At 47.9% G+C, this 12,364-nt stretch overlaps 1 protein-coding gene across 1 annotated transcript in view; it reads right to left on the reverse strand.

Annotated features, from left to right (window-relative positions):
* WBP11 (WW domain binding protein 11) overlaps positions 1-105 on the reverse strand; it is a 114,461-nt gene extending 114,356 nt beyond the window's left edge. Inside the window, exon 1 of the mRNA XM_069654455.1 lies at positions 22-105. The gene's annotated coding sequence lies outside the window, so the exon portion shown is untranslated. The remainder of the gene's footprint in view (positions 1-21) is intronic.
* Positions 106-12,364: the final 12,259 nt, after the last annotated feature.

A 12,364-nucleotide genomic window follows, 5' to 3' on the forward strand; every position in this document is an offset into this window, starting at 1 on the left:
AGCTGGATCGCATGCACTCACCGGAGGATGCCTGCTAGTTCCTGTCCGAGAAACGGACCTTAGCGACGCTCCGCCTTGACGTCATCACGTGTGGTGCTCTGCATCACGTGAGTTTGAACTTTCACTTTTTTGCGTGAGCAAGAAGGTAAGACGTTGCACGAGCAGGACGGAGTGGGAAGGCAAAGCGCTGTAGGAGCGGGAGAGATTTATCCGTTGCAAAGAACATTTCGTATAGTTAATTGTTATTTGGGTCTTGAATTTGGTTAATGCTCTGATTACTTACCGGTAATCTTCATTACTCCTAGTCCCACTCTTCCTCGTCACAGTACTTACTTCATGAGGCACCCGCCTCCGACACAGGACCTTCTTCTATTTCTTTAAATCCCTATAACTCCTCCCCCACATCCATGTCACTCAGTTTCATATTACCAAGCCGGAGCATGGGACCTTCCCCGCAGGGAGGGTGAGGAGGGTCGTCAGTACTGTGAAGATGAAGAGTAGGACTAGGAGTAATGAAGATTACCGGTAAGTAATCAGAGCATTACCTCCACGTCCACTCTTCCTCGTCCCAGTACTTACTTCATGAGGTATACCAAAGCATCAACGGGGAAAAGGTCCCAATGAGACAGAGCCAAAAACAGTGCAGCAAAACACACCCACAATAACTCTTAAATCACATCCCCACAGACAAAAACTCCAACCACGATGGAACCAACCCCCGAGTGGGAGAAACTCAACCCATAGCGGTTGATGAAAATGCCTAGACCAGCCAAGGCGGCAGCCATACAAATCTCTTGCAGAGAAAAACCCTCCTTACATCGGGCCAGGAAGCCGCGAAACCCCTGGTAGACAGCCCCTGATTGTGCGCAGGCACAGGCAGGCCAGAAGCCACATAGGCCCTAGAGATCACAACCCGGAACCACCGGAAAATGGAAACCACAGATGCGTTATGCCCAGCCCCAGCCAGACCACAAGCAATCAGAAGACTATCAGATTGGTGGAAAAGGCAAACCAAGCCAAATACTCCAACGCGTCCCGCCGGACATCAATGTTAAGCCGAGCCACCTCCTCAGGCGTTCTTGGATCATGAAAGAAGTCAGGGAGAACCAGACCCTGAGAGGTGTGAAACCCGAGAGACAACTGAAGGGAGAAACTTCGGACCACACCCCGGCACCACCGAGTCTGGCAGCACCCTCAGGAAAGGAGCGTGACATAAGAGAGCCCCAATCTCCCCAAGCCTACGGGCAGAAGTGAGGGCAATAAGAAAAGCAGATTTCAGTGTAAGATGTTTGATATCAATCTCGGAAATGGGCTCAAAAGGAGGCCCATGAAGGAACCGTAATACAAGAGGGAGATCCCAAAAGGAAAGCCCTTTATCAGCACAAGGAAGGGAAGAAGAAAAACCCTGGATCAACTTCCCCACCAACACCTCCCCATCCAAGTGACCGTCAGAGTCCCCCAAAAGGAATTTCATGGAGGCCCGCTGAGAGCGAAGCCTGAAAAAACTGCCAGGCCCCTGTCAAAACCCCTCCTGGAGGAACCGAAGGATAGCAGAGGCCAGAACGCAGGGGAGGGATCCCAGACTGCCCATACCAGTCTCGGAAATGGCCCCAATGTCTGCCTAACACCTTCAGAGTGGAGGGTCTAAGAGCATCCATTTGGACTCAACTACAGGATCTGAGAACCTCTGAGATATCAACCTAGACTGAGCAATAGCCACACCGCCCATTGCATCCGGTGGAATTCTAACCGCAGATCAACTTGAAGGGGACACGGCCACCTCGGAACCAGCCAAGGTTCCTAGGAACCAAGCTCCAACAGAGAGGGGAGCCAACTCCGGCGGCACCCGAACATAGCTAACAACAACACAGTCACCCTGGACACTCAGATGTGCCATACCACCCGGGGCAGAAGGGGAATAGGCGGAAAGGCATAAAGGAAAACCCCAAGGCCACTGTACAGAGAGGGCGTCCATCCCCCAATCCCCTCAACCTGAAACCGAGAGCAGAAGAGGGGAACTTCTGCTGAGGCCGGGGATGCAAACAGGTCTAGAACCAAGGACCCTAATCTGACACAGGTCACCGCAAAGACCTGGGCCAACAGGACCAGTTCTGCAGAGGAGTGAAAACTGGCGTCTGAGAAGATCCGCTTGAACATTGTCCACCCTTCTGATCCGTGAGGCCAGCAGATACACCAGATGAGATTCCTCCCAGGTGCCTATCAGCGCTGCCAGAGCATTCAAGGAACAGCCGGAACCCCTTTTGCAGTTCACATATGCCAAGGCCGTCGTATTGTCCGATCGGACCAAAAAACGCCGACCGTCCAGCAACTCCTCGAAGTACACCAGAGCTTGCACAATGGCACAACTCTTGCCAATTGGATGATCACCGGCTCTCCCCAGATCTCACAACCCTTGAGCTGAGAGGACCGCCAATGTATACCCTTTCTGCTGGTGTTGGTAGTAGGAGAGGTCACAGGAGGAAGGACCATGCACACCTCAGCCTGTAGACCTGAAACCCCCCGCCACCATAGCAGGGACACTCGCAGCGCTGGGGACACTGAAAACAAAACTACGAAAGCCGAGATGTCGGGAGCCAGTGGGAGAGAGTATAAGACACCAGGAGACGTAACCGAAGACAGGCTCAAGGAACTGGAAAACATGCAAGACGCCACGTGCCCCGTAACTTCAGCAACAGGTGAGTCGAGACATACTGCCTTCTGAGAACCCAGCCCAGAACAGCCAGCAAGCGCCCCCCCTGCACAACATCCAGAGTACGCTCTCCCCAGACGTCCGGACAAGCAGTGCAGGGTCTTGAGACCCATAAGCAAGTGACACATCCTAGAAGGCATTGGGACCAGGAACACCCGCAAGTAGAAAACTTGACCCTGAACAGGGAGAGGAACGGGCAAGACGGTAACCCACAACAACCGTTCGGAGAGAACGGATCCCATGGCCAACTACTTGGACCGTGAGCTGGGTACCAAAGTCCTAACCATGCAAACCTGGACAGGAGGAGACAGGAACGGCAACTGATACCCCCTCCAGACGGATCCCATTACCCAGGAAGCCGAACCCCACCGGTCCCATACACCTCCGAGAAGATAGAGACGAGGAGCCAGGGAAAACCGCCAGTCACTGCACTTGCACCAGAGGGAAATCACAGGACGTTGAAACAGGCCTGCGCCACAATATAACAGCATGCTTGTCAGCCCACAAAAAGATTTGACCTATCAAAAGGAAGATACTGGACAGCCCAGAAGTCCAGCAGACTATGGCCCCCTCAGCCGACAGAGGAGCCACCAGGCTGGCGTCAAAAGGGCAGAGTACTGTCACAAAGCGGGGCAAAGCAATCCATCCCGGATAGCCGACATCAAAGGCAACCCCCTACCTGAGGTATGCCTATACTGGAAAACCCACTGAAGTGACATCCCCCTCCACCGGCACCAGGGGCTCTGAGAACCCCTCTAAGCACAGACATGTGCCACCATGTGCCCTATCACTTCCCACAAGTCTGAGAGGAGGGGTGAAAGCAACACGTCAGCACCGGAGGACCTAGGGCCTAAAAGAAGAGACACTGGAAACCCCCTGCATGGCCGTTACTGCCATGATCATTTTCCATAATCCCATGCCGGACAAGGGAAAAGCAAATCAACTCCTTTGACTTTCCCTTGCGCAGTTTAGAGGAAGAGGACAGGACAAGGAGTCTGCGTCCATAGCTAGCACAGACCCAAACACACCACTAACACATCACATGACTGAGAGGTGGCTTGAGCCCTGTATCCAGTAGCTGGTAGCCCCATGCTCTAAATCGTTCCAATGCATCGGTCTAGGAAGGATGAAGGACCGAGTCAGCACCGCTGAGACTCGAACCCGAAGTGTAGACTATGCCAGGCCGGTACCCTTCCGGCCGCTTGCAGATGTTTCCAAAATCTGCGCCGTATTCACAGGCAGCACGCAAGGAATGCAGCCAACATCCGGTGCATACTGGGCTGTGTGTGTCTGAGGAGCTGGTGGTATGTGACATGTCTGTGACAGAACAGAGCCCCGCACTTTCAAATACTCTGTCACAGTCACCCCACGACAAGAAGCAGAGAGTCCTCACAGCAAAAAAGGAAGGCTAGCCCATACTGCCAAGTGCTTGCCATCATTTCCAATAAAGATGTGTACACAGAGCACGAGGTAACGGCCTTTCAAAGGAGTCAAGATGGCCATACCAGCAAGAGAGGGGAAAACATCAAGCACAGTCCTCCCCTCTCCTTACCTTCCCCCAGAGAATGCAGCTGACATCCGGTGCATCCTGGACCGTGTGTCTCTGAGGAGCGGGTGGTATGTGGCATGCCTGCGACAGAACAGAGCCCCCGCACTTTCAAATACTCTGTCACAGTCACCCCACGACAAGAAGCAGAGAGGCCTCACAACAAAAGGGAAGGCTAAGCCCATACTGCCAAGTGCTTGCCATCATTTCCAATAAAGATGTGCACACAAAGCACGAGGAAAACGGCAAGTTGAAGGAGTCAAGATGGCCACACCAGCAGGAGAGGGGAAAAATATCAAGCACAGTCCTCCCCTCTCCTTACCTTCCCCCAGATAATGCAGCTAACATCCGGTGCATCCTGTGCTGTGTGTGTCTGAGGAGCGGGTGGTATGTGACATGCCTGCGACAGAACAGAGCCCCCGCACTCCCAAAGACTCTCTGCCACTGTCACCCCACGACAAGAAGCAGAGAGGCCTCACAACAAAAGGGAAGGCTAGCCCATACTGCCAAGTCGAATCAAGATGGCCAAAACAAGAGGAGAGGGGAAAAACATCAAGCCCAGTCCTCCCCTCTCCTTACCTTCCCCCGGGCCGTGCAGGACCCGGGACACAATGTTCACGCTGCGGTCCGGAGCCCAGCAAAGAACCGAGCGAGGCAATCCAGCTCAACTGTGACCCCAAGCCCCGCAGGGGGCCCAGGAGCAGTGCCGCACCTGAGGGAGCCGAGGGCCCCGCCACACAGCCCCCCCCAGGGGGCCAGCAATCGGTGCTCCCCAGTGCCCCGCACCTGGAAGAAAAAGTCCAACCTGCCGGAGGCAGGAAAAATTTAAACTGAGTGACATGGATGTGGGGGAGGAGTTATAGGGTTTAAAGAAATAGAAGAAGGTCCTGTGTCGGAGGCGGGTGCCTCATGAAGTAAGTACTGGGACGAGGAAGAGTGGACGTGGAGGTAATGGCAATTTTTAAAGTTATCTCATGTTGATTGTTACTTTAATGCAGAGCGGCAATATTGGGGAGGGGCCTTTCTCTGTATTTTGAGGATTTGCAATGTTCATCAGGGGTGAGTTTTACTTAAAGTACAGGCGGATTTAGTTGTTTGTTTTCCCTTTATTTCAGTGTATTTTGGGGCTATGTAATGTGCATCACACGGGTGAGGCAATATTAGGGAGCAGGTATTTCAGTGTATTTTGCAGGTTTGCAATGTGCATCGGGATATATGATAGGTTATTTATAACACTCTTAATACCCGCATACATGCCAACCCTCCCGATTTAGGCGGGAGACTCCCGATTTTTTCATTAAAAACAGTGCTATTTTTTACTGTATCCCGCCTAAAATAACAATATTCCCAATGCATTCCTATGGGGAAAATGCATTCTCCCGATTTCGGTGCTGAAATCTCCCTCTTAGGGGCTTCGGAATGTTCGCATGTCTGCCAGTGGTTTCTAAGTGTAAACTGGGGGATCGAACCTGTGTTGTTCTGTGTCGTCTTGCTTCCAAGGCAAGCATGTTGCTACTGAGCTATCATCCCAAGACGGGTGTGATTTGCTTGCAGTACAGGCAGATTCAGTTCTTTTTTGGGTTTTCTCATGCAGATGGGCAAGATGTGTTTTATGGAGTGGGGCTGGCCACAGCGCCTTACTCCCTTCCCAATGGGACTTCCACGTTACCAGTGAATAGTACAGTGAATATAGTTAGTTATCCTCCCCACTGGGGGGGGGGGGTGGTTGGAGGATCTGTTATATGCAGCAGATGAGGATATGTGTTTTATGCATACAGACGTATTTGGGTACGAATTTCCAGCATAACAGTTCAGTTGTTTTTTTTCTCCTACATGGGGGGCGATTTGGCATTACCCGGGGAGTGTGTTGTTCATTTGCCCCATTGTAATGTGTGGCAGAGAAGGCTAAAGGGAGGCCTTATATTGCTTTAATTATCAATCACATATTTGAAGTCCAAATGAGACCCGATGGCATTGTGTGTTTGTTTAAAAGTTTGCTAATACTTTCTTTACGGACTCAATGGTCGTCGTGGCGTATTTATTAAGTCGTCATGATGTTTCATGTAGGATGTCTCTATGTGCCTGGGAAGAGAATCACGGAGGAAGGGGCCAGTTGTTGTAATGTAAGTCAGTCTTGTATCACTGGCCAGGAGTGCATGCTGATGGAATGTTCATGTATGCATGGTAGACAGCTCAGGAGAATGTTGGGTGAATGTTGTGGGTGAGTGTTATATGTATGGCAGTTGGGGGCCTGAGCTGGGAGTGAAAGGATGGCTGGTGGGTCTCTACCTGCCTCTTTACCTGTAATGTCCACTGTGACTACTTGAACTGGTACTGTACATATTGAAACTGTATCTTAATTATATATAGAGTATGTATGTACAATAAAGCCTTCCTGGACTAAACTACGTGGCTCCATAGCTGGTCTGTGTATCTGATGTCAGAGCCCTACCATTGAACATAACACTAGTGTTGCCATGACTGCTTATTATAAGCGACTTTGGACTTGTTTTTGCCCAAAGTCACGTATAATATTTGCAGGTCGCTTGTTGCAATTGTGTGCTTATTGTTCCGATTGTTTGCCAGTCCTTGTCCGAATTAGCCCCATTTACAAAAAAGATTTAAAAAATGCATTTGAAAGGCAAACATCCCGCCCTCCCATAACCAGTTAAGCAAACGCTGTGAGGCTCAGGTTGATTGCTATTCTAATGCGAAGCCACACGCAGCCCTTTAGCGACCTGCAAGTACTCCTTTCTTTTATTACCAGCTCTCCCATTGTAGGTTGTGTTAAGGCATTTTGTATTGATGGACCCTTCCATATGAGAGACCCTTTGAAGACGCCTTACCTAGCAAAGAGGTCAACACTTACAGGGTATTTATGGCTCTACTTAGTTTAGTCATGATAGAAATAAGCATTGGCAATGCCAATAATTTGTGGTTTTGTGTAGGCATGGTAAAGGCCGTTGGTAGGCACTGCTGTCTTTAGTGGTTTGAACAGTAGCAGGTGCAAAATGGTGAAAGTACCTGGGCATCTAATGGCAGTGCCTGGCAAATGCATGATACGTTTACAAGAGCAAAAAACTGTTAACAGGACTTCACTGAAGGACACACACAGTGCTTATAACTTGATTGGCTGAAAGCAGACCAGGTTAAGACATTTCTATTCTACCAGTGGCATTTACAGCTCAAATTAAGTCATTGTCGAGTGCAAAGTTTGATGTTGAGGCTTTATTAAAGAGAGCTCAACACGTTCCCATGAGAAGGTGTTTTGGGAGGGGCAAAAACAGGGTTGGGGTTTAGCGTGGCAATGGGCAGTCAATGGGTTGGCCACCTACAAACTGCGTGTTCCTTATATGCAATCCTTTTTTTTTCTCTCTATCTATATTCTAATACACGCTCCATGCAGGGCATGAGCAGATGTTTATTGTGTATTTATGAAGCGCATATACTTCAAAGCACCAGGTTTATTTAGGTGCCAGTGGGTTTGTATGTCCGTTTGTTTGTCCTATTTTGATTTTGGCTGCAGAAACAGCTGATCTTTGTCATCTTGGCTGGTATTATCCCCAACCCGGCTCCACCCACCCCAAACAGAAGTGATTTGTGGCCGTGGCGTACACGCTGAGGGAATTTCAGAGCAGATGTTTTTTCCAAATTCGGCTGCCAGTAGCAAGTCTAATTATATGCCATCTTTCTTCCCCCTGATCTGCGCAACGCAATTTTTACCATTAAAGCAGCAATGAGCTCACCCAGTTGGACATTAAGCCTCATGCCGATCCCATTTTACCACAGCAGCATGCGTGCTTGTTTTTCTGCACTGCTGCACAGGCTTGCGCAGGCTTAGATGCTCTGGGGCTGCCGAGTGCTGCGCTGGGGATGATATATGTGCCACCACCGGAGCGGTGGATGAGTGAGGCGGCAACCCGGGGCTCTGGATGAAGAGCAGCGCCGTAGGGCTGAAGTGCCATTGGCATGATTTCTGTAACTTTACTGCCTTTACGAGGTGACGGGTTCTGTTTGTACCACAAGATGTCTTTCTTGATTTCCCCCTACCCCCCCCAAACACCTCCCAAGGGCATTTCTTACGCTGTCTGTATAGGAAGGAGTTCCTTTATTTCCCTGAGTTGTCTTACTGACTAGGTGCCTGCATGTTCATGTATACTATGCAGACTCCAGCAAGATAACAATTGAGTATTTCGCCTTCAAATAGCCTTACTTTAGGCAGATGTCTTCAATCTGTGGGGCGTGTGAATCCAGGACTGTGAGAAGATAGAAAATACTTTTTTGCCTCACTTAACTGTGCATGGCGTGCCACTGGCCTCCCCAGGCACATGTCCAGTCAGTGCGACATGGTCACGAAACAGGAAATAAACACAGCCTGGACGTGTGCTTTCCTGCATTTGGATTGCGCATCCACTCTGCGTTGTTGCTTCCTGCTGGTGCCGCCAGCGTCTGTTTGCCTGGTATGGGATTCCGCTTCTCGGCTCCGCCCCAACACAACAGTTGGAGGGGGTGCCGGTAAGCAAGCATCTCGGGCCTTTGCCGGTCCCTCTGCTTCCCTCTCCACCTTCGGACCCACATAGTCAAACGCGTGGCGAGAGGAGGCGGGCAGGTGGGCTGGGTCACTGCAATGCTGGTCTCTCTGTGCCCCCACCTTGGGACCACAGGGAAGAGGAGGGGAGCGGGATTGGAAGCACGCATTGTTGGTGTTGTATGATATCCGGTTCTGCCGTGGGGGAGCCAGATATCATACAACACCGCCCCGCCTGCCTTGTCACCCCTCTGGTCCATGGGCTGGCTCTGGCCGGATCTCGGGACCCAGCCTACCGGACCCAGCCTACCTCAGCCATGACCAGGCTTTACCAAGCCCCCAGCTTTCCTGAGGGGAGCTGGGGGCTCGGTGACCTAATCTTCGCGCTGCTCCTTTTCCCCAGCCGTCAATCGTGCAGTTCCTGGGTCAGTTTGCTCATCCTGTTTTGTTTTCTTCTGTTCTGAAAGGGACACCACGGATATCAATGGGCCATGAACAAAACTGTGGCGTGGGTGGGGGGTTGCTCACTGTTGAAGGCAGGCTGCTGGACACATTATTGTTGTTCAAATGTGCATTTTACACGTTCATAGGAAAAAAAACTCATTTCCAAACTCAAAAACGCTGCTGAAACTTACGCTCACTAGTTTTCTTACAGATGTTTTTTTGTCGGAGCACCACACCAATACTCTGTAATTTGTGTGCCGCTTGCTTTGTAATTTGTGTGCCGCTTGCTTTGTTTTATCACCGGTTATATTTATAAAGGTGTTCTGTTTATCAAACTGGTTAATCACAAATAAATGCTTCTATTGTGTTGACTGGGTTCATGGGTGCCAACATTTGGTTTTCACTACAGAGGCAGAAATACCCCAACACATTGCCCACCCATCCCTTGGCTACACATTTTATAGCAATTCCTTTTTTATGAGTAATTGCAAAAAGTCATTCGATTAACAAGTTTTGCATATATTTCTTTGTTTTTATTGTTTTGGTTAAATTCTATCTACCTTAAACACATTAAAACAACAACAATATATCAATACACATAATTATATTTTGCATATATAACGTCTCCGCAACGGTCTGTCAACTTGCTGAGCTACCCCGGTAACCATCTACTATAGAGCGAGTCTATGCATCCCTTGATGTACCAAAATTTCTGCATTATCAAATGTACTTTGTGTACACCGCTGCCATAGAAGTGATTTAAAGTGGAATTCATGTATATCTTCCTGGTGTGGGTGCCAGGCATTCACCTGCATGGGGCATCATATGTTGCAGAGAAGCTAGGTGCCCTCGTGTCAGGCATAGCAACTGCGGCAGTCTACTGCTATGTCAGCGCTGTCACTAAACTGCAGTAAAAGCTACATGGCTATTACATGATGTTTCCGAATGTAAGCTCGGTGAGTTAAGAAGTGCTGTGTCAGATTCATTGTAACATATGTAGATGAATGATTGCAATGCCAGCAGGCTGGACTTTTGAACTAGTCCAGGCAGAGAATAGAAAGGGTAAAATATAACAAGCTGATGCTCTCTCTCGCTCTATTATTTTTTTGTCTCTGTGACTGAGTTTGAGTCATGATTTCAGGTATGTTCTCTGACTGCCCTCTGTTCTCTATGCCAGCTGGGGAGGACTGGCCAATAGGGAACTTTGGAGATTTCCCGGTAGGACCCTGCACCCCAGATGCCTTTTGTGTGCGGGGAGGATATGTGCCGAATGGGAGAGTGTAGTGCGCAAATATTGGTATGGTCATTCTGGTACGTCTATAATATTTTTTTTATTGTACTTTTTCAATTGCAGGAACACAAATCGGCTCTATCCCATCACATGTTGTCTTTTTGAGTTCTCCTAATTTACTAGTTGGAAGGTCCAAATAAATACACCCTCTTACATATTGCATGAAACACTAAATACCACATGCTTTTTTCTCGGCCACAACCAGTGATGACAATAATGATGTGCACTATTAAAGAAGACTTTTCCTCTGTAACACTGTTAGTGTTTTAACAGGTTTTTTTTCAACCACTTTGTATATATTTATATGTTTGTTTATTTTGTAGTGGGTTCCTTGTTTACAAAAGTACGACTATTATAAAGTACTCAACACTATCAAGTTGTCATATTGTTCCCTTCCTCCTGTTCTGAAGACGGCTACACCTGCATCAACAGACAACTGTTTTGTGCATTGCCGATTTTTCTTGGTGCTATTAGCCGAAACATATGTCGACTCTCATAAAAAGAAACCTAAGACATCTGGTTTTCCTTCTGATAGAGCTGGTTTAATCAAATAGTGCTCTACTCCTCAGTGTTTGATGTTGCACATCCAGTGTTTATACAACACCTTCTCTCACCTACTAACGCCACAATACTTTTCTTGCATATTAGACTATCTCAGCTTTGTCAAAAAATATTTGCTGTGGTTATCTTAATACTTGTTTTTTTCCATTTTAACAGAATTTTTAGATTGGTTTTAGCATGATCAAAAATAAAATTCGTTTTGTTATTATTTAGTGGTTGTCTTTCCAGTTGTTTTCTCAAATGTTTTGCAGAAACATTTTCTTGCTCCAACTTGTGGTTCTATTTTTAGATTATTTGAGTGCTATTAATACACTCAACAATCCGGAATGTGTTTCAGTGGTTTTGTCTCCTAACGATAGGTACATCATTCACCTAACTGTGGCTTTAAGAAATAGGGTCACCACCCCCCTTTTTTTGCTCTCCTTACTCGTCTATCCCATCTTGGACAGCAAAGTCCCCAGCAGCGATGGCACCATAAAAAATCATGACATCTGTAGTAGGACTTGCCGACTCTAAGACTGCTTTTTAAAAAAACGGTATTTTGCTGTGGGTGATGGTGCGGTGCGGCAATTCTAAAGGTATAGTTAGGAGTCACAATATGGGATTTCGAACTTATGTTTGAGGCAGTTCCTTTCTCATGTCCAGTTTGGGGCAGAACTGAAAGTTCACGTCTCATGTGGCAGTTGCATTTACATTGCACGTTGTACTCTCTCCCGTGTTCCCAGCGTTACGTCCTGCTTACTAGCTGATGCCTAACGCCCAAGAGCTGGTTTTAACCCCTGCTCATCTAATCTTAATTTAGAAGTCTCAGGTAGACCCATGTATCCTTGGTTAAATGTTTGTTTTCATTGCAGCAGCACCGCTCCAAGCAGTGTATCAACCTAACCACTTGTGTCCCAACAAGAAAAATCCAGTGAAGCACTTGATCCAGTCACGCAGGCAGGTAGCAGGTAAGGATTTATTTTCCCTATGTACCATTGGTTGAGTAGAAGTGCTGAAGTTTTATATCAATCTGTGGCCTAGTCCAGGACCACACTTAAAAAAAATTCTAGCTAGAATTTCACGATCTGAACTTTTTTTTTTCCTCTCTAGCTGTTGAAATGGTTTCTTTTGGAGACTTTATTTTTTAATTATTTTTTTCCCAGCCTTTCCACATGGTTCATTTTTAAATCTTTGCATGTGGTGTTTGCCATTTTAAATCTTTTGAAGCATTTAACATTTTGAAAACTTAATGGTTTTTTAAAAACTAACGTGACATAAATTAAAGTGGGGGTTTCCAATGTT

Source organism: Ambystoma mexicanum, chromosome 3q (genome assembly GCF_040938575.1).
Source record: "Ambystoma mexicanum isolate Mex_15411 chromosome 3q, UKY_AmexF1_1, whole genome shotgun sequence".
Lineage (NCBI taxonomy): Eukaryota > Metazoa > Chordata > Amphibia > Caudata > Ambystomatidae > Ambystoma > Ambystoma mexicanum.